This window comes from Hyaena hyaena, unplaced genomic scaffold (assembly GCF_003009895.1).
Source record: "Hyaena hyaena isolate Hyena2069 unplaced genomic scaffold, ASM300989v1 scaffold_13, whole genome shotgun sequence".
Classification (NCBI taxonomy): domain Eukaryota; kingdom Metazoa; phylum Chordata; class Mammalia; order Carnivora; family Hyaenidae; genus Hyaena; species Hyaena hyaena.
In genome coordinates, this window is record NW_024080645.1 from 3189430 (window position 1) to 3212835 (window position 23406).

At 47.9% G+C, this 23406-nt stretch overlaps 1 protein-coding gene and 1 long non-coding RNA gene across 4 annotated transcripts in view; one reads left to right on the forward strand and one right to left on the reverse strand.

The window, feature by feature from the left end:
- Nucleotides 1-7302: 7302 nt before the first annotated feature.
- On the reverse strand, nt 7303-15911 carry LOC120220138. 3 transcript variants are annotated; one of them, XR_005525474.1, is made up of 4 exons: nt 15055-15911; nt 12171-12595; nt 10105-10245; nt 7303-7332 (listed from the first exon to the last, which is right to left on the reverse strand). It is a non-coding gene; the product is annotated as an uncharacterized LOC120220138 (long non-coding RNA). The 3 variants fall into 3 exon arrangements; XR_005525479.1 differs by lacking the exon at nt 7303-7332 and adding an exon at nt 7837-7857; XR_005525475.1 differs by lacking the exon at nt 7303-7332 and adding an exon at nt 9291-9534.
- A 336-nt stretch (nt 15912-16247) lies between these two features.
- Nucleotides 16248-23406, forward strand: part of ZNF592 (zinc finger protein 592) — a 49443-nt gene continuing 42284 nt past the window's right edge. Inside the window, exon 1 of the mRNA XM_039217132.1 lies at nt 16248-16334. The gene's annotated coding sequence lies outside the window, so the exon portion shown is untranslated. The remainder of the gene's footprint in view (nt 16335-23406) is intronic.

Consider the following 23406-nt stretch of genomic DNA (forward strand, 5'->3'; position numbering starts at 1 on the left):
TTTATTTTTGAGAGACAGAGACAGAGACAGAGCACAAGCAGGGGAGAGGCAGAAAGAGAAGGAGACACAGAATCCGAAGCAGGCTCCAGGCTCTGAACTGTCAGCACAGAGCCCAACGCGGGGCTCGAACTTACAAACTGGGAGATCATGACCTGAGCGGAAGTCAGACATTTAACCGACTGAGCCACCCCGGCACCTCAACACTTACTACATTTTATTGTAATGGTTTCTGTGGGTTTTCTGCTAAATTGTTGCATTCACAAGCCAGGGACTATGCCTGGAAGGTTAACCCCAGGCACAGTCCCTGACCTATAGTTGATGCGTCAACTATAGAATGAACTAATGAATGAACAGAAGGAATGGATGCTTGTAGCAGGTACCCACCTGCATCACATTCCCTGTCTTTCTATTTTTTCCAAGAGATTCTCTGCACCATGGGGCTTAAAAGAAAAGAAGTCCTCTCTCAAGGATAGGATGGAAATGGATTAGGAGAGCCAGACCTGAAACATTTAACATTTCAAACTAGAGACTCTCAGGATCTGAGTTTTCTTCCACTTCCTTCATAATCTAGCCCTGGGGTCCCTGGGTGGCTCAGTCGGTTACGTGGTTAAGCATCTGACTTCGGCTCTGGTCACGATCTGACAGTTTGTGAGTTTAAGCCCTACATCTAGCTCCTCGCTGATGGTGCAGAGCCTCTCTCTTGCTCTCTGCCCCTCCCCACCTGGTGCATGCTCTCTCTCTCTCAAATTAAAGAGACTTAAAAAAAAATCCAGCCCTTCCCAAATTCAACATGTTTTAAAAGAAAGAAAGGAAAAAGAGAAAAAAACCTATATAAGCAAAATACTTTAATGCCAGAATATTAAGTATGGTTTTCTCTAAACCTGTGTTCATTGACAAAGGCCACCAGCCACATGGGTCACTGAGCACTCAAAGGGGGGCTGGTTTGGATTGAGATGTACCTTGAGGACTTAGCATGGCAAAAGGAACTAAAATTATTGGTCATATTGATTACAAGTTGAAATAATAGTACTTCTGATATATTAAGTTAAAGAAAGTATATTAAATTTGATTTCACTTGTTTCTTTTCACTGGTTTTGATAGGGCTACTAGATGATGTAAAATTGCATTTGTGGGGGCATCTGTGTGGCTCAGTAGGTTAAGCGTCCAACTGTAGCTGAGGTCATGATCTCACGGTCTGTGGGTTTGAGCCCCGAGTTGGGCTCTGTGCTGCCAGCTCAGAGCCCAGAGCCTGCTTCGAATTCTGTGTCTCCCTCTCTCCGTCCCTCCCCTGCTCATGCTCTGTCTCTTTCTCTCTCAAAAATAAACAATAAAAAACCCTCTTTTTTAAAAATCGCATTTGTGGGCATGTAGAGGTTAGTTTGCAAGCAACCTCCTTTCTGCTCAGAGCTGTTTTTTTCAGTCCTTTCCTGGTCTGCTAGATGCCCTTGAACCCTGGCATTTTTTTCCACTGCCTTTGGTGTGACCTCTGGGGCTGGGACTTTGGTGAGGCAACAGGGTCTGCTCTCTGTGTCCTGACCTTGGGTCCTGTTTGCCCAGTTACTTACCACAGCTCTCAGTTTCTGTCTCTGGCCCTGGCTTGTGACCTGAACGTAACACTGCACAGTTCCCTTTGGGCTATGGTTTGGTTTTGGTTTTCTCTGTGCTCCCTGCGTGTAGCAGTTTGGCAAGAAGAAATGAGGTCTGTTCTTCAGGGAGTTACTTTGAAATCACCTATCTGAAAATATTGACAGATGAGAAATACACCACAAAATGCCTCAAGTCGATAATTGTAATAAACAACTTGTCAGCATATGCCAACTGTTTCCCCTCCGTTCTCCTGAGTTAAGAAGATTGCTTCTTCCACGAGGCAACCATCTGAGCAGAGGGTTGGGTGAATCAGTTGGGTCACACTACTCTCCTGGGTCTTCAGCTGTAACTTTCTTGGCCACACCCAAATAATTCTCTCACTACAGAAAGGTCGGCTCAGTTCTCTGGCTCAGATTTTCCTCTATGTAAAGCGAGGCGTTTTCGATCATGCCAACTTTAAAAGTCCATATGCTTCTACATGTGAGTAGGAAGGAGAATTCTAAATAAACACAAATCTTCAGCACACACCTCTCTTCCAAGACTTTTCTTCCTTTCCTTGGTGCCGGCAGAAATTATTCCTCCTCCTCAGTAGTGTCAGCTTTTCTGCCTGTGTGTGGGATCGCGGTCAGTAAGCACGGGCACTTTGGAGTCATATGACCTGGGTTTAAATCCTGGCTCCGTCACATACTAGCAGTGTGATTTGGGGCAAGTAACTTAACTTCTCTGAGCCTCTATTTCTCCCTGATCCCAGGGGAGCCCTTAACTTCTCTGAGCCCCTGCGTATTGGGGGTAAGTCTTATGAAAAACACCTGGCCCAGGGGAGCCGTTCATTACCATATTATGCTGGCATTGCACCCCTGGGATCTGGGGCCTGGGACCTTGTTCCTCCCTCTCGCCAGCATCCACAATAGCTGTCTTTGCCTTAAAAAATTATATATATATTGGGGCGCCTGGGTGGCTCAGTCGGTTAAGCGTCCGACTTTGGCTCAGGTCATGATCTCATGGTTCGTGGGTTCGAGCCCCGCGTCGGGCTCTGTGCTGACAGCTCAGAGCCTGGAGCCTGTTTCAGATTCTGTGTTTCCCTTTCTCTCTGCTCCTCCCCTGCTCTCTCTCTCAAAAATAAACTTTCAAAAGAAAAATTTAAAAATATGTATATAATATATGTATATATATGTATATGATATGTGTACCTTTCCTGACTTTCAGAAAGAAAAACATGCCTCATTTGACTCTTTCCCTGGTTAATGTCTTACTCTTCCCTCCATTTTGTAGCCAGTTCTTGGATCGCGGGCAGTTTACTGTCTCGCTCTTCTTTCTTTCTTTTTCTTCTCTGCCATGTGTCATCTGCTCTGACACTATAGTGACCCTCAGTCACTTGGCAAATCCAGCGGTCCCCTGTCCGCCCCCCTTCTTCCTGACTTCACCCAGCCCTCACCGCCCCTTCTCTAGATGCATTTCTCCCCCCCGAAGCTCTGATGACCTCCTGAGGTTTCCCAACCAGGCAAATCAGTATCCTTATAAACCCACGGGCTCTGAGTGATCCCTGGCAGTCTGGTCACCTGCTCTACTCACTGTCTGTCCCCTCTTGAAAATGCTAAGTCACGACTTGTCCTCTGTCCTCAGACCTCCCGCCAGCCCCTTGTCCCCTCCCTTCCACCACAGGTGACACGGTGACATTCCTCCTGGCTGCCCAAGCCTGCACCTGCAGCGACGCTGCAGTCAGCTCCACCCCTCCAGCTCATGAGCGGAAGTGGCTTCCCAGCTAAAGCCAGACCCTCCACCTCTGCCCTAGAACATTCCTCTCTGCCATCTGGGCATCTTTAGGGGAAAGAACAGATCATCAGTGATTTGCCCTCAGCCTCTGACGCTCTACTATCTCCTCCCGGCAGCAGTCAGGATCTCGCCCATCTTAAAAAAAAAAAAAAATTCTTCCTTGGCCTCACTTCCCCCTCTAGTTACGGCAGTCTCTCCCCTCTTCCATTTTAGCCAAAGATCTTGAAATCAAGCCCATGCTCTCTGCTTCCTCCTTTCGCTCTCGGCTCCAGTTTCTGCCTTCAGGCTCTGCCAAGGGCTCCCTCCCTGCCTTGAATTCTAAGTGTTTTATTGGGATGTAGGATTCCCTTAAGGAGGAGGGTGAAGATAGGACCGTCTCTGCGAAACACCTGCAGAGCACAGACGGAGTTAGCAGATGAGCCAAGGTCACCCGGCAGGGGTTTGAAACCAGCCAGTGGGGCTCAGAGTCTGGGCTGCTGAGCTCCGTGCCGCAATACGCCCTGCCTCAACTGGACGGGTCTGTGCCCAGCACACGACGGTGCCTCACATATCACAGGAGGTGCATCAACATGTTTGAATGAATGGACACATACTGTCGTCATGGTTCAGGTTCTTAATCTCTCACTCTTAGAAGAGCCAACTAATCATCTGTTGGTTGTGGGGCGCTCTGTGGGGTGCCTGGGTGCCTGGGTGGCGACTTCAGGTCAGGTCATGATCTCATGTTGTAAGTTCCAGCCCCACATCGGGCTCTGTGCTGTCATCATGGAACCCTCTTCACATTCTCTCTCCCCACTCCTCTGCCCCTCCCCCCTCAAAAATAAACATTCAAGAAAAATCACCCACGAATCAGCGATTCTTATAAAGTGCAGGGGCTAGGGGCACCTGGCTGGCTCAGTTGGTGGAGCACGCAAATCTTGATCTTGGGGTTGTGAGTTCAAGCCCCACATTGGATGTGGAGATTACTTAAAAATAATTTTTTTAAAGTGCAGCAGCTGAGGTGTATGTCTATTTTTCTGAAAGAAGGCATAGTTTTTGTGAATTTTTCAATGGAGTCTTTGTTCCCCCCCACCCCAGCCCAAAAGTTCGTAACTTCTTGATTCATTCATTTCTCTATCTTTGGTTTTATTTTCCCCAAACTCCTCCCTATATATTTTTCTTTTTAATTTTTTAAATGTTTTATTTATTTTTTTTCCTTAAAAATTTTAAATGTTTATTTATTTTTGTGGCAGAGAGAGACAGAGCATGAGCAGGGGAGGGGCGGAGAGAGAGACACACACACAGAATCTGAAGTAGGTTCCAGGCTCTGAGCTGTCAGCACAGAGCCCGATGCGGGGCTCGAACCCATGAATCACGAGATCATAACCTGAGCTGAAGTCAGACGCTTAACTGACTGAGCCACCCAGGCGCCCCTTATTTATTTCTGAGAGAGAGAGAGACAGCGTGAGCAGGAAAGGGTCAGAGAGACAGGGAGACACAGAATCTGAAGGAGGCTTCAGGCTCTGAGCTGTCAGCATAGAGGCCGACGCGGGGCTCAAACCCATGAACCGTGAGATCATGACATGAGCCAAAGTCGGAAGCTTAACCAACTGAGCCACCCAGGAGTCCCTTCCTCCCTATATCTTGCGCACTGCCATTAATTAGATGACTAGATTGTCAATGCTTTAATTCTGTTGCTGATAAAAATGTGAGACTAACCTCCCTTCACCTAAAGAAGACTTGAGTGCCTCCTTGGCTGCCTGCCTCCAAGATAAAAATCAAACACTTTGGCCCAATGGCTGAGACTTTAAGTAACCAAACCCAGGACATTTTACCAGGACCTCTCTTCCATTTTTCTCCGACTTGAATCTTCTGTCCAGTCAAACTGAAGTCTCGTACCCTCTACAGCTTCTGTTCTGACACCTCTCAGCAGCTCCTCCAACAACAGTGTGTTACGTTCCTGATCTAAGCCAGGACTTCGCCCAGGGCTGAGAATACAGGAATGGCTACAACACAGGCCTTCCTTTTGAGAAACTGGCTGATTTAGGAGACATACGTGAAAACAAAATCCCCACAAGAAGGGATGACAAACTTGTGGGAGTTATTCCCACTTAGAGGTAAAGGGGGGGGGGGAGAGCCCATACAAAGCAGACTTTCTCTAAGCTAAACTTTTACCTGTACTCTTTATGTGTTTCTTTTCCAACAAGCATGTCTTAATTTTGTAAAAATTTGAAAAAAGCTCTTATCAGGTAAAGACTATGATTAATTCAATTCTGAGCACCTGAGTGCCAAGGGGGAAAAAACTGTAACTGTCCAAGAATTAGTAAAATTAGGGGTGCCTGGCTGGGTCAGTCTGTGGCGTGTGTGGCTCTTGACCTCAGGGTTGTGAGTTCGAGTCCCACGCTGCGGGTAGAGATTGCCTACATAAATAAAAACAAACAAAAACAAAACAAAATCAGTAGAATTAATAAGGAAAGGACAATCGGCCAGTAGAAAAACAGGCAAAATAGGCATTTCCCAGAAGATGAAACATTTATGGTCAAGAAATACATGAAGACAGGTTCAATCTCATGAATCGTCAAGAAGTACAAATTGAGAGCTCAGTGAGATTCCATCTAATATCCACTTGAGGGGTGAAAAGGAAGAAATCTGATAAGCCCATATTGGCAAGGATGTATGTGGAGGATGTGGGCTCCCATGTATGAGGTTGAAACTGTGAATCGGGGGGCTCCTGGGTGGCTCAGTCAGTTAAGTGTCCGACTTCAGCTCAGATCATGATCTCACGGTTTGTGGGTTCGAGCCCCGTGTTGGGCTCTGTGCTGACACCTAGCTTGGAGCCTGGAGCCTGCTTCAGATTCTGTGTCTCCTCTCTCTCTGACCCTCCCCTGCTCATGCTGTCTCTCTCTCTCTCTCAGAAGTAAATAAAACATTAAAAAAAATAAAATAAAAAAGAAACTGTGAATCGGTAAAAAGCACTTTGCTAAACAGCTTGGAATTACGCTGTGGATTGACAGTGGGCGTAGCCTTTGGCCCAGTGATCCTGCTCCTATATAAATCCACAAGAGAAATCCCTGCACTTGTGCGCCCGCGGGTTCGACACACATTTTCTTAGCAGCACTTTTGCAAAGGCAAAACCCCGCAATGGGGCGAACGCCCGTTACCAGGACATTGGTTGTATTAGTTTGAGTTCCTCAAGAGCAGAGACTGGGCCGAGGACTCGGGTGCAGGTTGTCTGTTTGGGAAGTGATCTCAGGCGGTGGGAGTGAAGGGGGGAAGGGTGAGGCAGAGCAGGAAGCGAGGCCCACACGGGATACGAGATTCCACAGATGCCTCTGAGAGGCGGACAGAGTGCCTCCCAGAGTTGTTCATCTGAACCATGGGACCCTGGGGCATCTATCCCTTGGCTCCTGTCCCCGTTGGTGGAGGGTTAACTCTCCTTACTTCAGGCTGTGCCTGTGGGGCTGCCCAGAAGTTTCCTGTGACAGAGAAGGTCCGGAAGCAGAAACTGGAGAAGCCCAGGGCCTAATGCTTGCATCAGGAATCATGAGTATTGGGAGCTCTCATGAAACTAGCTGCGCGTATTTGCCTAAAACCTGAGGTGGGCCAAGGGGAAGAACACAGGGTGCTGAGAGCCTCTGCTTAGAGGGGCAAAGTCATATTAGTGTATTCACACTCTAGAACAATCTACAGTGGCCGCAATATAAACTCGGCTACGTGTAGCATGCCCAAGGTAAATCCTAACAATGTAACTCGGAAAGTAAAAAAGAAGTCCCAGGATATCTGTAGGAAACAATACTCTTTAATAAAGAAACCAGTGAGGGGCACCCGGGTGGCTCAGTCTATTGAGCGTCAGTCTTCGGCTCAGGTCAGGATCTCATGGTTTGTGGGTTCAAGGACTGCAGTGGGCTCTGTGCTGACAGCTCAGAGCCTGAGCCTGCTTTGGATTCTCCATCTCCCTTGCTTTCTGCCCCTTCCTTGATCACGCTCTGTCTCTCACTCAAAATAAATAAACATTTTTAAAAATTAAAAAAAAGAAAATGACTAAAATGCCTGTTTTGAGAATATGTATGCAGGATCACATACACAAATATATACTTAAGTGTTTATGTAAATTCATAGACATATATTAATTTCTAGAAACTAAACTTTTTCTGTGTACTTGAATTCTAAGGGGAAAAAAGTGCAAAGGATTATTAAAAGAACACATAAAGAAATCCTGAAAGTTAATAAGAAAAGGATAAAACAACCCATAGAAAATGGGCAAAAAAGTATGAACAGATATTTCACAAGAGGAAATATTTATAGCTGATAAATATACATAAACACATTCAATCTCAACTTTTTAAAAAACATTTTTAATGTTTATTTATTTTTGAAGGGGGGGAGGGGCAGAGAGAGAGGGACAGAGGATCCAAAGCTGGCTCTGTGTTGACAACAAGGAGCCTGAGGCGGGGCTGAGGCCATGAGATCGTGACCCGAGCTGAAGTCAGATGCTTAACTGATTGAGTCACCCAGGCGCTCCTCAACATTAAAAAAAAAGCAAGACTTTTCAACTTTAAATTTTTATAAAGCTGGGGTAATTTCTTAAATTGAAGTACAGCTGACACACAGTGTTCAATTAGTTGCAGGTGTACAACATAGTGATTCAACAACCCTATACTATGCTACACTCACGAGTGTAGCTACCATCTGTCACCACACAAGGCTGTTACAATACCATCGACTATGTTCCTTATGCTGTACCTTTCATCCCCCATGACTTATTCATCCCATAACTGAAAACCTGGACCCCCCTCTCCCCTTCTCCTCCTTTGCCCATCCCCTCCCCACTCCCTGCTAACAACCACCAGTTCATCCTCTGTATTTATAGATGTTTCTGCTTCTTGTTTGCTCATATATATTTTTAGATTCCATGTATACATGATATCAAAGCCAGGGAAATTTTTTAAATTAATTTTTAGGGGAGCCTGGGTGGCTCAGTCGGTTAGGCATCCGACTTTGGCTCAGGTCATGATCTCACGGTTCATGGGTTCGAGCCCCGTGTCGGCCTCTATGCTGACAGCTCAGAGCCTGGAGCCTCCTTCAGATTCTGTGTCTCCCTCTCTCTCTGCCCAACCCTCCCCTGCTTGCACTGTCTCTCTCTGACTCTCAAAAATAAATAAAAAACATTAAAAATTTTAAATTAATTTTTAATGACATATTTATTTTCTAGATAAAAATATATTTAGGAGCAGGAAAATAATAAACACAAGATTATGCATTGGGTTTGGGAGGGGATACGTGTAAAGTGGTCAATTCTAATTTTTAGAGTGGATGATTAGTAACAAAAGAGGGTCACACATAAGCAAATGAATGGGTTCTGACCCATGGATTATATTAGGCCAATTCTGTACATCTTGAAGTCTAAGAAATAAGGTTATATGGTATAAGAAGTATATTCTTAGGTACACATAAGATACACTGATAACATGAAGGAGGGAGCTGGGAGATAATGCCCTCACACCTGGGAAGGTCAGGGAAGTTTGACCAAAGATGTGACAGTGAATGGGTTTAATAGAATCAGGACAGTGTTGCCAAATTTGGGAGAAGATGGAGGGCATGGCAGTGTGTTTTAAGTGGAAAGAGCAGCATGCACTAAGATATGGGAACAAGAGACAGTTCGGTGTGGCCAACAAACTGCAGATGATTAGCGTGGGTATAAAAGGAGAGAGGGAGAGATAGAGGCATGGGATGGACCAAGAAGATTCAAAAAGGTCCATCGTGAGGAGGTTGGACAGTATCCCAGGGGCGCCTGGGTGGCTCAGTCGGTTAAGCATCTGACTTCGGCTCAGGTCATGATCTCACGGTTCATGCGTTCGAGCCCCCCGTCGGGCTCTGTGCCAACAGCTAGCTCAGAGCCTGGAGCCTGTTTCAGATTCTATGTCTCCCTCTCTCTCTGACCATCCCCTGCTCATGCTCTCTCTCTCTCAGAAATAAATGAAAAAAAAATTAAAAAAAAAAAGACAGTATTCCACATAGTAAGCCATCGGTAGCTTTGGAAGGTTTTAAGCAGGATAAGGATGTGATTCATTTCAGGAAGATTCTTACCGCAGAGTGGAGAACTGGTTGGAAGGTGCTGGGACAGAAAGGTATCATGATCTTTGTCCAGGTGACAGATGGACACGGCTTAATAAACTCAAGAGCTCTGGTGTGTGTGGTCTAAACCAAGAGGTTTTTAAGATATGGAACAGGCAGAATTTTATTTCCCTGCTCTCCCATGTTTTTCTTTATAACACTTATCACCCTTGACATATTTACTTATCTATGGTCTGTCTCCCCCCACCAGGATGTAAACTGCAGAGAGCAAGGATGTTAATTTTGTTCCCTCCTCAATCCCCAGGGCCTAACGGTTCCTGGCACATGATAAGTTCTAAACAATTATTTGTTGAAGCCATGCAGTTTGGCTAGGAAGGAGAAATATAGGGTAATAGCCAATATGGCAAGAATTTCCAGCGCTCTAGTCTAATTTAGCTCCTGTCTCTCCTATTAATCTCTTCCAGAGCTCAGTCTCCAGCAAAGTATTTGGCAAATAAAATACAATAAAATGTGCCTGCTGCTACCTCTCATTCTTGTCTCAGTCTGAGTTAACAATCTTTTCTCTTTCATCCATCTACCCTTCCCGCTCTCCAGCTACCTCTACTTTTTATCTCTGGAAACCCTGGTTTTCCGGGTTCCCTTAAGATCCTTGGCCATATGCTTAGACAGTTACGTTATTATATGATCACATACCTGCTAGATATTCTGCCTTCGTCCTTCCAGATCTACCCTTCATCATTTTTCAGAGGCTGGCCTTGATAAACAATGTCATCTGGGCTCGCTTGCCCTTAGGCTTCCTCTTGGGTTCAGCCAGTGGGAAGTAGCACAGGAGATCTGAGGGCAAGAGAGAGACAGGGGCAGGGCTGTGTTCCTGTAAGTTCCTAATGGCTTTCCCTTTTCATCAGCTATTGTTCTCACTTAGCACTGGGGTCCATCTCTTTTGCTAGTCCTGGGGTACTTCATTATCCCTCGCTGGCTTCCCTCAATCCCGCCCCCATCTTTGCACACTGTCCCTTCATTAACTCTCTTCAGTTACACATTTTTGAACAGGCCATCTGTTTCCTGCTGATCTTGGCTGATACAAAGGCAAAAAATACAGAATTGTATCTTTTTTTTTAAAAAAGTTGAGATATGATTCACAAAATTCACCCAGTTAAAGTACACAATTCAGTTTCAGGTTCTTAGTATAGTAGAACAAATTGTATCTTTTCCCAAATAATATGTAATTAAATGTTTTCCAAGTTATCCCTTTCTGTTTACTTAGTGGTAAGTTATACAATGTTACACACTGTAAGTTTCTCCAACTTTCAGTATCACAAAAAGACAGTAGCCCATATTGTGAGCGTGGACCGTCTCTTTGGGGATTACCTCCCAAGGAAAAGTTTCTAGGAGTGGTATCGATGAATCAAAATGGAACCATGTCTCTTTTAAAGCTCTTCAGGAGTAATGTCAATTGCTTCTTGAAAGGATTATACCAACTCACATTGCCACAGCCTTTTCTGAATACCAACTGCATCATCTTATTAGCACTGGAAAGTGTTTAAGATACATATATTTTGCTAATGCAGTATGTGATGTTACCATTTGAATTTCTTTGATAGCCATCCCAACCCTAAACCATTTACAACTATGTTTAGGCAAATGGGAATGGAGGGACAGTGATTTTGAGGGGATTATAAAGTGGATAAATGACGGAAGGAGAATGTTAAGATATATGCATGTAGAGTCGGTCACACTAGTCTATGAGCATTAATGGCTCTTAATGGACTCTCTGGAATCAACACTTTCCATTCCCTCCAATTAAACGTATTGACTACTACCTATGACCTGCTGAATGCTTTGGACTAAGGAGTTCATCTCTGGAATTCTGACACAATTCTTCCTATTAGTTGAGTTAGATGCCTAACAGGCATCTGTTGTGTTTGGTGCCAAACCTGCTTATGCCAGAGTATAATTAATTTAAGTTACACAAACTGATGAAACATAAGTGTGAAAAGAAAGAGTTGTTTCTATGAAATGTCAGTTGAATGTTTTAGCTGAAGACCAGTTGAAAACTGTCAAACCAGCTGTGGGTGAGACAATTACAAAGGATTTTTTTTTTTTTAGAAGAAGAAGCCTCCACTTACATTGCTTTTCAAGATGTTTTAAGTCTTTAGTCAATCTTAACTTTTTTTCATATTTATTTATTTTTGAGGGAGAGAGAGAGAGAGAGTGGTGGGGAGGGGCAGAGAGAGAGAGAGAGACACTGAATCTGAAGCAGATTCCAGGGTCTGAGTTGTCAGCACAGAGCCCAATGTGGGGTTTGAACCCACAAACTGCCAGATCATGACCTGAGCGGAAGTCAGATGCTTAATAGATCCGAGTCACCCAGGCATCCCAAGTCCTTAATCAACTTTAAAGAAACAATTTGGAAAGCAGAGGAAATATATCATGGATCGGTTTTATGTAAGATAGGGCTCAAGAAAACTCTAATCAGCACTCTTTCTCAAAGAAAAGGTTTGGCTCACATCAAAAGATTGGCAAATGGGAGTTCCTTTTGGTTTTAAGTGAAAAGGAAATGTTAAGGCATGTATTTGCCATTTTTAAAATAATGATCTGTGTTAATATACTTTTCCATTCAACTGCCAAACTAATGAGTCACATCCAATTTGTTTGGGCGGGGATAAATCCTTAGTCCCCAGCTTTGTTTGTTTGCTTGTTTTCATAGGAGGTCAGGTAGGAGAGAATTTATCCTGGGTCTTTCAGAAGGAGCGACTTACCTAGTTGGTGAATTTGGATCCGTCTGCCCTCAGAGAGTGCCATCTTCTCTAATCAGACACAGTTAAAGTGGCTAGGCCCCCTCGAGGTGAAGGTTGGACTTTTGGAGGAGATAATTTTAATTCAGGGAATATTAAAGAGCCTATAGGTCATCAGGAAAGCCACATTCTTCAGTTCAGCTCCATTGGTGATGGAGTTATTTTCATCTTCTCACTGGTTCTGGATGTAGAAGAAAGGGGTGGTACTTATTGTCTCTATCATAATCCGACAGTGGTGGGTAAGACGGCTTCTATGTACTTTCACAATCAAGACACATTTTTTTTCCCTCCGTTCATTGTAGTCTGTGATTCTGCTCATTCAAATGAAAAGTTGTCTCTGGTTAACAGGATAGTCTGGCCTTGTCTGAACTTCAATCTGTTATCTCAGGCTAGACAAAGAAGAACACATTTATGGCTCCTGAGAAATGTTGATATCAGGAAATATTTACTAAGAAGGGAAGAGGAATCCAAACATGGCTTGTGCCAATCTTTCTATCCCCACCCCCACCACATCCTGAGAGTCTTGCCTGTCCTGTTGACTTCTGGGACATGTAAACATGGCAAACTTAAGGTTACAGTCTGTATGGCTATTTAAATGAGAACTGCAAACATAGCAGGGAATAGTCTAGCCTTTTTAAAAAATTTTTTTAATATTTATTTTTGAGAGAGTGAGAGAGCGAGCGAGCATGAACGGGGGAGGGGCAGAGAGAGAGAGAGGGCGACACAGAATCTGAAGCAGACTCCAGGCTTTGTGCTGGAGCTCGAACTCACGACCCATGAGATCATGACCTGAGCTGAAGTCGGATGCCACCCAGGTGCCCCAGTCTAGCCTCTTTTCAATGTCCTATGAAGCATTTTGTAACCCTATAGTGGGTTATAAAATCAATGAAGTAGTTCTGAGCGGTATTTCAAAAGAAATAAAAACAATCAAATTCAAAGTGCCAACAGTGCATAAAATAATGCTTCATGAAACTTCTGTCTCAGAGGTGTGTGAATTTGTCTACACGTGTGTGTATATTCTGGGTTGAGATGTGCCATATATTTCGTATAGAGGGTCACAGTCACAAAAGTTGGCAAAGACTATTATTCAGCAATATAAACAGTAAATCCTGCCATTTGTGACAACATGGATGGACCTTGAGGACATTATGCTAAGTGAAATAAACCAGAGAAAAAGATAAATACTATATGATCTCCCTTATCTGTGGGACTCATAGAAAGTTGTAAAAAACTTTTTTTTTTTTTTTAAAGCTCTGGTTTAAGGTGCACATTTCTTCCTTTCAAGTTTGCTCTTTGCTAATCTGTTCTCTCTGAAACTCTGGCACCTTGTGAATAAAAATTGTAGTAATTAACAGGCAGAGGAGCGAGGGCCAATTCTCACTCTGTAAGCAGCTGGAATGCAAAAGCTGTTGCCTTTGCCTCACTGCTCTGAGTCAATCACATGCCCAAATATCATTACGATGGAAGGGCTGAGATCCAGAACCTCATTAAGAGGTTACAGGAAAATTTACTTTGAAATTTATTACCTGCATAGCTCAGGCTCCTGTGGTTCTTCCCAGCCACAAACTACAAAGGGTCCAGCTTGGCATTCAGGACTCCGGTCCCATCTTATTTTTCCAGACTGGGTCTTCCACTTTTCTCCCCCCTCGAGTCCTATGCTTCAACCAAACTGACCTGCTGGTGTCCTCTGACCATTTCATCCATTTCTCATTTTGTGTCCCTCCTGCCTAAGGCAGCCTCCCCAACTAGCCCTTCTCTGCTGACCTAAGTCCCTTCCATCCTTCAGAGATCCATTTCCAATTTCCTTTCTTGATTCCTTTTATTTATTTATTTTTTAAAAAGTAGGCTCCATGCCCAAGGTGGGGCTTGAACTCATGACCCTGAGACTGATAGTCACATGCTCTACTGATTGAGCTACCCAGGCACCCCTCCTTTCTTGATTCCTAATATCTCTTTTCAACTCCGCAAAGATCTTTAAAAATATATATACCTTTCTTAAAAATACTTTAAAATATCATTTTTTTCTGATCTAAAGAGGAATATTAATGTACTGTAAAAATAAGAAAATGAAGATGTCACAGAAGAAAATAAAAATACCATTTTTCCTAGGCATGATATCTATATGTGATATGCATAATATGTGTATATATTACAAGCTAGTATTATCTTATGATGTGCTTTTCAATTTTAGATATATCCCGTGTCATTAAGCTTTTTCTTCAACATGATTTTTAATGGCTACAAATAAACCTCACTTTATTTAACAGTCACATAACACTGGGTACTTTGTTTTCACATATGGTGCTATATTTGGGGGGAATATAGATGGGGTGGCATCCAGGCCATCGTGACAGAGTTCTTAAAAGAGCACGATAGAATACTGGGAATAGAAAATTGGGGCCCATAGGATAATTATGAGAAATGTAAATTAAGAGAAGTAATTGGAGCCCATAGGATAATTAGGAGAATTGAAAATGTTGGCAGGTATGCCGGGTTTCCCACTTTGAGAGGAATGAGGGCTTGAGCCAATTGCACTTAAGTTTGAAAGGGCGGTGACCTCAGGAGGCCTGTGGATGGCTTTAGGGTCATCTAGGCGGCTGATGCGCAGAATCACGTAGGGCTCAACAGGTCTCCTCCCCTGGATGCATATTTCTCATTATGCATCCTTTAAATCTTGCAGGATGAGGTGTGTCTCTTCTCTGATTTCATCCTCCCCTCCACCGCCCCTTCCTCAATTTCCTTTTCTGAGATCTTGCACCCTTAATAAGATCCCGGCTCTTATTTTCTCCGCTCAGCTCTTTTATTTGAGAGCTCCATCTCGGGGGTGGGGGTAGGGGGCAGACATCACCTGTCTCCTTTACTCTTACTCCTCCTTGAGCTACGGGCCTCTCCGGCTCCCCGCCAAACGTCTGGAAAGACCACTCTTTCTCTACTGCTTTCATCGTTCGCCGCCACGTCTCCTTATCCAAGTGCTCAGCTCGGTGCCTGGCGCGCAGCGGGCCCCCGGCTCAAAGTTCGTTCGGCCGCTCTTGCAAACCGGCATCTCTTTCCTGGTTCTTCGGAAGGAACTTCTCCGTGGTCAGCAGCGGGGGGCCGCGGTCGGAGGCACCGGGGGCTCGCGTCTGCGCCCCCACACCCTGACCTAGCCGCCACCTTAATGCGGCCCGTTGCCAGGTGCGCTGGGCTCAGAGAAGGTCCCGCCGGCCACCCGCCCGGCCTTCCGCCCGCTTCTCCCGGGCCTCACCTCGCGCAGCCCGGGCTCCCCCGCCACGCAGCCAGCTCCCAGTTCTAGCCCCCGCGGCGCCCGGCTGGCCGCCCTCCGCGCTGCCCTCCCTGCGGCGGCCCGTCAGCGTGCCCCCCGCCCCCAGGCCCGCCAGCAGGTCCCCAAGGCCCGCGGACATCTGCGGCGCACCCGCCACGCGCCGGGCCCGCGCGCGTCTGCCTCCCTGCGCTGGGCAGCCTCTCGCTAGGCCCCGCTACGCGCCAGACCCAAGTGACCAGGACGCCGCCCCGGATCCGGAGGCGCGGGCCGTCCGCTGGGGCGACACGGCCGCGGAGGCAGCCCGGGTCCCTCTAGCGGGAGACGGCGGCCCCTGCCCCAGGCCCCCGCCGGGGAGGCGCGGCGGACGCCGAGAGGCCCAGGGCGCGGGGAGCCGCCTCCCGGCTGCTCGGCGGGGCGGGCGGGGCCCGGCCGGGGCGCGCGGGGTCGGGGGGTCCAGCCCCGCTTGGCGCCGCCCCCCCCCCCACGCCCCGCCCGCCCCGCCGCCGCAGCCCTCGGGCCCGCGCGGCGCAGCCCGCCTCAGGCGGGAGCGCGAGGCGGGAGCGGGAGGCCGGAGGCCGGGCCCAGGCCGGGGCAGCCCCTCAGCCGCGCCGCCCTGGGCCGGCGCCCAGGTCCGAGTCGCCTTCCGCCTGCTTCCCGCCCCCCCCCACCCCCTCGACTCTCTCCCCCCCCCCCCCCCCCCGCCCGCGGCCCCAGCCGGGTCCCGCCGCCAGGCCGGCTCCCGCCCCCGCTCCGCCCCCGGAGCCGCAGCCCCGCCCGCCACCGCCGTCGCCATGTTGTGGCTCCCGCAGCCGGCGCTGGCGACGCGCGCGGCCGAGCCCGGGGCCTGCAGCCGCCGCCGCCGCCAGGTAAGCGCCCCCCGCGGGCCGGGCCGGGCGGGGAGCCTGCGGGCCGGGGCCGCCGCCGCCGCCGCCGCCGAGGCCGCCCCAGCCCGCGCCCGGGGCCGCGCCGAGCCGGGGCCGAGCCCGCGCCCGCGCCGCGGCCCTGCAGCCGGGCGGACCCTGCGCGCCGCCGGAGGCGAGGCAGGCAGCCACTTCCCCCGACCGCCGCCTGGCGGGCCGCGGCCGCCACCCCACCCCGCCCCCGGCCGGCGGGCCGCCTGCCCCCTGCCGCCGCCGCCGCCCCGGGCACGCCGCTGTCCTCCCCTGCGCGGGCCGGGCGGCCGCCCTCGCCCGCAGCCCGCGGCCCCCCGCCCGGGCGCGGATAACGGTGCCGCCTCACCCCGCCGGGACGCCCTGTCAGCCCTTCCGTCCCCGCCGCGCCGAAGCTGGCGCCGTCCTGGGGCGGACGCCTCGGGGATCGAGCCTCCGGGCCGCCCCGCACTCCCCCCACCTCCGCCCAAGTTCTGACCCCCCGGGGAGGCTTCTCCGGGAGCGGACAGGTATTCCTGTTCCAGAGTTGGGGGTCCTCAGGGGGCGCCCAGGCCTGTTGATCAGGGTGGAAATTATGTCTCTGCAGGGGCTCTTCCTGCCAAACCTGGGTGTGTGTGTGTGTGTGTGTGTGTGTGTGTGTGTGTGTGTGTTGGGGGCGGGGGGGAGGCTCAATGTGACCCTAGGGAGGACAGGGGAGCGTCAGCTGGACAGATGGCCTCCTGGCCTCGGATCAGCGTGTGTGAGGGGGAGGGGTCCGCACGACCTTAGGTATGCCTGTGCCTGAGAACCCCAGGATTATCGGAGCTGCTCAGGGATTTTTAACTTTTTCTTGTTTTGAGTAGGCCAGAGGTGGCATTAAAAGTCCTGGACTGGAATAAGTCCACAGGCCTACCCAAGGAAGGGTGTCTGGCACCCAGGACTAGCCTAGAATGGGAGTGGCAGGAGGGGCATGGGACTTGGGGGTGAGGTGGGTACTGGGCCTGGCCCCCTGGCCTTCAGCTCCGTGTTCAGGAACGGCCCGTGGGGTGCATCTGCTGGTGTGTACAGTGTGACTGAGCACAGGATGTGGACAGGCAGATGCCTGGCCTGGTGGGGGCTTGCTGGGATTTCATGGGTCTGTTTCCTCAGACTCACAGGTACATTACACAGTGAGAGAGGGGAGGAAGCTGGTGCGAGCACACATATTTTGACCATTTTCCCCAATGACCGTGGCTTTGAGTCACTCAGTAAATTTTTACTGAGCACTTATTACGTGCTGGGCACCGGACCAGTTGTTGGGAGAATGGTGGTAAAGCAGAAAGATATGTTTCAGCTTGAGCTCGGAGCCTCGTGGGAAAGCCCAATCATAAATGATCTTGAAATTTCATTCTCCACCAAATGTTTGTCAGCAAACATGGGCCGGGCACTGGTGTAGATGCTTGAAGAAGGCAAGCAGAAAGAACTGCTCTTCTGGAGCTTTCATTCCGGGGCGGAGAGGGGAAAGGGGGAGGGAAGACAGGCAAATAAAGGATATAGTTTTTTTTAAAAAAAAATGTAGCCTGTTAAAAGGGGCTAAATGCTAAAGGACAAAAAGAAAACAGGGAAGGAGGATATGAGATGTTGGGTGGGGGTTGAATTTGCATTCAAGTGGCCTGGGAAGGCCTTCTAAGGTGTCTTTTGAATACAACTTTGAAGGAAGTGGTAAACTAATCATTTCAAACAGTGATGAGCACAAGGAAGGAAAGATGAAGAGAGTGGTAAGAGTAATGGGCCTTGATTTGATTTGGGGGCTTAGGGAAGGCTTCCCTGAGGAAGTGACGTCTGGGGTGAGACCCGAAGGAGGGTTAAGAGTTAACCATGTGTGGAGCTGCACGGAGCTTGGCAAGTTGGAGGAAGTGAAACAGGCCTGTGTGGCTGGAGGGGGAGAAGGGAGGTAAGTCTGTAGAGAGGTGAGTTAGATCACAGGGGGCCCTGGGGACAGAATGCCTGCCCCCTCTAACTTTGGTTTGTATCCTCAGTGAAATTAGGAACCTTTGAAGGGTTTTAAGTGATTGACATGATGACATTTACATTTTAAAAGGTCTCTGGCCTCTGTCTGAGGAATGGACTTTGAGATAAGCAGGCAAGGCGAGGCTTTCTGTGTTGAGGGCCTAACTATTTGATCTGCTTCAGAAAAGCGGAAAGCTTTTAGAGCAGTTTAGGGACGATCCTTTAACTCAGAGCCTACTTTGTGCAGCTTTTAGGAAGGGAAAGGAACACGAATTAGCATTTACGGAGCGCCTGCTAGACGGGAGAAACAATTTGGGAGACTTTGGCAAACATGTTTGACTCAATCTTCTCTGCAGTTTGAGAGGAAGGGCTTGTCCTGCCCCTTTTAACAGATACAAGGGCAGAAGGGATGGGAAACAAGCCCTGAGGGGTTAGATGACTTATCCAAAAAGCACATTTGTAACATAATCTGAATTCAAACCCAGGTCTTCCTGATCCCAGAGCCCGCTGGCCCTGGAACCAGACTACCGGTTGCTTCTGCCACTTGCTGAGGGAATGATTTTGAGTTTGATCTCTTATGTGCCTCAGTTTCCTCCTCGAAAAGGCCTCAAGCTCTACCCAGCTTAAATGCAGATGAAAGTAGCTACCTCACGGGACTGTTGTGTGTATCAAATTAACCAAGCCATAGTGCTTACCTCCAACGTTAGGTGCTATGATTACTTAAATCTTTAAAACTTCCATGCTGCCTCTTAAGCATATTGTGGTCATTTTGGATGAGATCAAATATATGGATAATTAGACTCTTTTTTCCCTCCCTTTTTCTCTAAATAATGCCAGTGTTCCATGTGATCAATCTTTCAACATTGATCTCCGGTTTCTCGTTCTTGACACGTGCTAGGACTTATGGATACAAAGCGAGTTTCTTCCCTTCAGAAGTTCAGCATATCCAGGAGGAGGTCAGATATTGAAACAGTTGAGGTACAATGTACTTAACAAGTTCTCTAACCTAGAGAGCTGTTAAGAGCTGTAAGAACTAAATGCCTGGGGGAGTAGAGAAGGCTTCAGGGCGGAAGTGACTTTTGAAATGGGCTTCGGAGGAAGAATAGGAGTTTTATAGGCAAGTGAGACTGGCCAAAGGACATTCTAGGTAGAGAGCTATGTGTGAGAGCATGGAGCTGGGAGAGGATTGGCTTGTTTGGGTAGGCTTGTTTTGGAGCTGTGAAAGGCGGGTCAAGTTTGGATTTTATCCTACAAGCTGTGGAGGGTATTAGATGAGTATTAGATACATCAGAGAATATTAGAAATATCAAATACACACCATGACGGGTGTTGGAGTTAGAGAGTGGAGACAGATGTCATCCTGGGGGTGGCTTTATTTTGGTGGGATCACTATGTTTCAGAATCTGCCTCTCAGTTGTGTAGACCTGAAATTCAGTTTTGTAAGGCACTTGGAGCTGATTGGATCCAGGCAGACTGACTCACTAACCAAACTTGGAAGAGACTGATGCATAAACTCAGGGTATTAACTGGCCATGAGAAATGAAACTGCAGAATGACAGATGTTCTGTCCTCTGGCCATCTCCCCCCACACCCCCCACTCCTGGCCAGGGCTGGGATATATTAACAAACTCTTGCTCCTCAATTCCTGTCTGTTTTTCTCAGGCCTCTGAAAACTCATCCTTTTTGTTAACATAACCTTTACTTAAAAGTTCTATACAGTGTGGCCAACCGTGATTATTCATTGATAGAATGGATGATTCTGTATCCTGTGGGTTGGATCATATGTTTGTGAATCTTCAGGAAGAGGAGGAATAACCTTTTTAGAAATAAAGTTCTGGAAAAGGGGGTTCCTCAGAATCGGTGTGCGGATTGTAAGTGGTGGCGCAGTTTTCAAGCCAGCGGGTGGCTATGGACAGATGCGTTGGAAATCGTTCTGGGGGCCAAGGCCTCTGAACTCTTGGAGGGGGTGGGGAGCTCCCGGTTGCACTGGAAGGAGAGATTGGTTTAGAATTTTCATCTTCCTTTCCCATCTTCATTTTCATTTTCATCTTGGAGGCGGAAAAGAAAGAGGTAGCAGCCGCCCTCTACTCAGCCTGGTCATAGTAAGCTTTCCTACTAGGCTGGAATCTTCGTGGGGTTTGGGCTTTGTCCGAACCCTTCCCTCTACTTGTGCCAAACTGGGATAAGTGGTGGATCTTCCAGAGTTTTGAATCTGTTTTTCTGCAGTGCAAAATAAAATCCAAATAGACCAACCTAGATTGTGGACTAATTATTTTAATTTTAAAACTCTAAAAACAATTATACAAGAACTTTCTTTTTTTTCTTTCATAGTTTATTGTCAAGTTGGTTTCCATATAACACCCAGTGCTCATCCCAACAAGTGCCCTCCTCCATGCCCTTCACCCCCCCTCCCCTACACAAGAACTTTCATGTAGAAATTTTAGGGGATGCAGGTATACAAAGGAAATAGAACTAACTGATAAATCCTATAACCTAGAGCTACTGTTAACATTTTAATAATTTAGTGTTTGTATTAGATCTTAATCTCTAGCTCTGTCTTTCTGTGTAAGTTGGTTTCAACTTTTTCTTTTGCTACAAAAATAGGAACATCCTGATTAGGAGAGAATTCTGAGTGTTGACATCCATGAGGTGGGGCGATTGCATGAACACAGAAATCTGTGTCTGTTTCCATTTCTGGGCATCTGGTCCAGGGTTCTCCCCGTTCATGTTCTAGGGGTGTCAGATGTGAGATCCATTAGCTAATTAATTTTGAGAAATGTTTTAGGAGATGAGAATGTTACCTCAGCCAACTATTCACATTTATTTGAAGTGGTGTGTGTGTGTGTGTGTGTGTGTGTGTGTTGAGATTACACATATCTGATCCTTTTTATAACTCAAAGAAAAGTTAATGAACACTTTTCAAGTTTGGTGTCATCACAAAGTCATTCTTCAAACCCATCAGCACTCTTGGGCTCTCCCCTGTTCATTGTGTGACTTTGGGTAGGTCCTTTACCCTCTCCACCTTGGAATCTGAAGGTGTCGTATCAAGAAGTAATCATGGCCCCTTTTCTCTCACTAACATGTTCCGGGGGATGAGACGGCCCATGCTGTCTGTACTTGTGATTGATTGTGGAAAGATTGCCACAGTGTTGAGTGAGGAAGAGGAGTACATCTCCTGAACAGTATAACTCCTGGCCTCCAATCAGTATGTGGGGATGGGGAGGGGTCAGGTCCTATAACTTTGTACCTCTGTTTGTGAGGGCTCTAGGTGATTGGAGGGCCCCATCCCTCCCAGAAGATGCTTTGAGAAGTCCAGAGGTGGCATTAAGGGCCTTGTGCACAACTAAATCTCCAGGCTTATCTGGAGAATCAAGACCTGCCACCCTCTAGTTTGCCTCAGAATGGACTCCCCTCCTGTCCACAGAGCAGAGTTCACTGTGAGATCTCCTTCCCTCTGAGTGGTGTGATCTGGTGCTTTTACTTTTGTTTATATTTTTGCCTGTCACTTGAATTTTCTATAGGTTTACATATCATCTTTATAGAAACAAATAATCAGTGAGTCTATTTTCATTTGGGAGATAAACGTTGAAGCCCTAAAGCAAGAACTCAAACTCCCCCGAGCCGTGTCCCTGTGGAAGAGGTGTGCTGTTGGAGCGGGCCATCTCCACCCCCCCCCGCCCGGGCTCCCCTCAGGGCAGGTGCCCGTGTGAGAGGGGACAGTGCACTAGGCTAGAACCTCTGCCTTGGAGGGGCCCTGAGCCCTGAGAGCCAGGGCTGCACCATCTGGGAGGAGTGATTTGAGTGGGACTTGGCTGGGTGTTTTCTTTAGGAGTGCTTTTATTGTCTTATTTGTACTTTTTGGTTTTTTTGGAGGTGAAAGCAGAGTTTATTGAAGATAGAGAGAGCACAATTACCGGACGGAGTGAGTGTCCAGGAGATTCAGAAAGGAAAGAGGGAGTCTCCCCTTCAGGAATGCTTTTAAAGAAATCACTCCTCTGGGCGTGGCCCCCAGGCCTTCTTCCGTGGTCCACGGGCTCAGTCCCCAGTACGTCCACATGGAGGATGGTTGAGGCCTCGGTGTTACGACCTCGGGGGTCATGGACTGTAAAGAGAGGGGTTCCTGTGTGTAAGCCTCACATGCAGTCCTAGGATTTCCCTGTTTCTGGGGGGTTCATTCTGGGTGTGACGTAGGAGAGGGGTGGCTACTTCTTCCTCAGCTTCATCCAACCTTTGGGCATAGGAGCATCTTACTACACTGCCCTTGGCAAGCCGGAGTTGAAAATGAGCTGGCGGAGTGGGCTCTGGCTCCACCCGTGTTCCCCGGTTTGCCGCCGCTTACAGCTCCTCCTCCTCCCTGCCAGTCCATCTGCTGAAGTTGAAGTTGTTCCTTAGCAAGCCAAAGAGCGGAGTGAGACCAGAGAGAGGTTCTGAAGGCAGGTGTCCATCGTAACTGCAGGCCTCTCAGGGTTATTCCGGGGCCTGAGAACGTATCTGCAGCGGCGGTTTGGCATTTTCAGAGGCGAAGGGAGCCCAGGGGTGGGCAGTGAGCAGCTGTTCAGATTCTTCTGGGGCTTGGCCCCGCTGAGGCTCCCGTCTGCATGGGCAGGGGCTGCTCCGTGCCTCATTAGACAGACTCTGCTGACCTGAGCCAAACCGACTGAGGTTGTAAAAGCCGCTTCACTGTCTGAGACCTCATTAATCTTCAGGCCCTTAAAAATATTAGATGTGTGATTAATTCTACCATTATTCTTGATTAGAGTGTTTACTTGTATTTAAAATCCTGTGGAGCCTTTCTGCCGCTGGGTCATCATTGATCAGTAATCACCAGTTGCTTAAGGAAGGCCTACCCTGGGTCCAACCCAGAGCCGGGTGCTCTGTGGAACGTCAAAGAATCATGTGAGATGAACTTTGCCCTGAAGGAGTTCCCCCACTGAAAGCAATTAGACAACACTTTGCTTCCAGACCCCCTTTGTCTTAAGGGGGCCTTTCCTTCTGAGGGTGGTGGTTACTTTCACATGGGCCGCCCCTCTGAGAGAGCTGGGGTTACCTCTGGGGAGCACTCTCTGGTACCCGAGGTGGA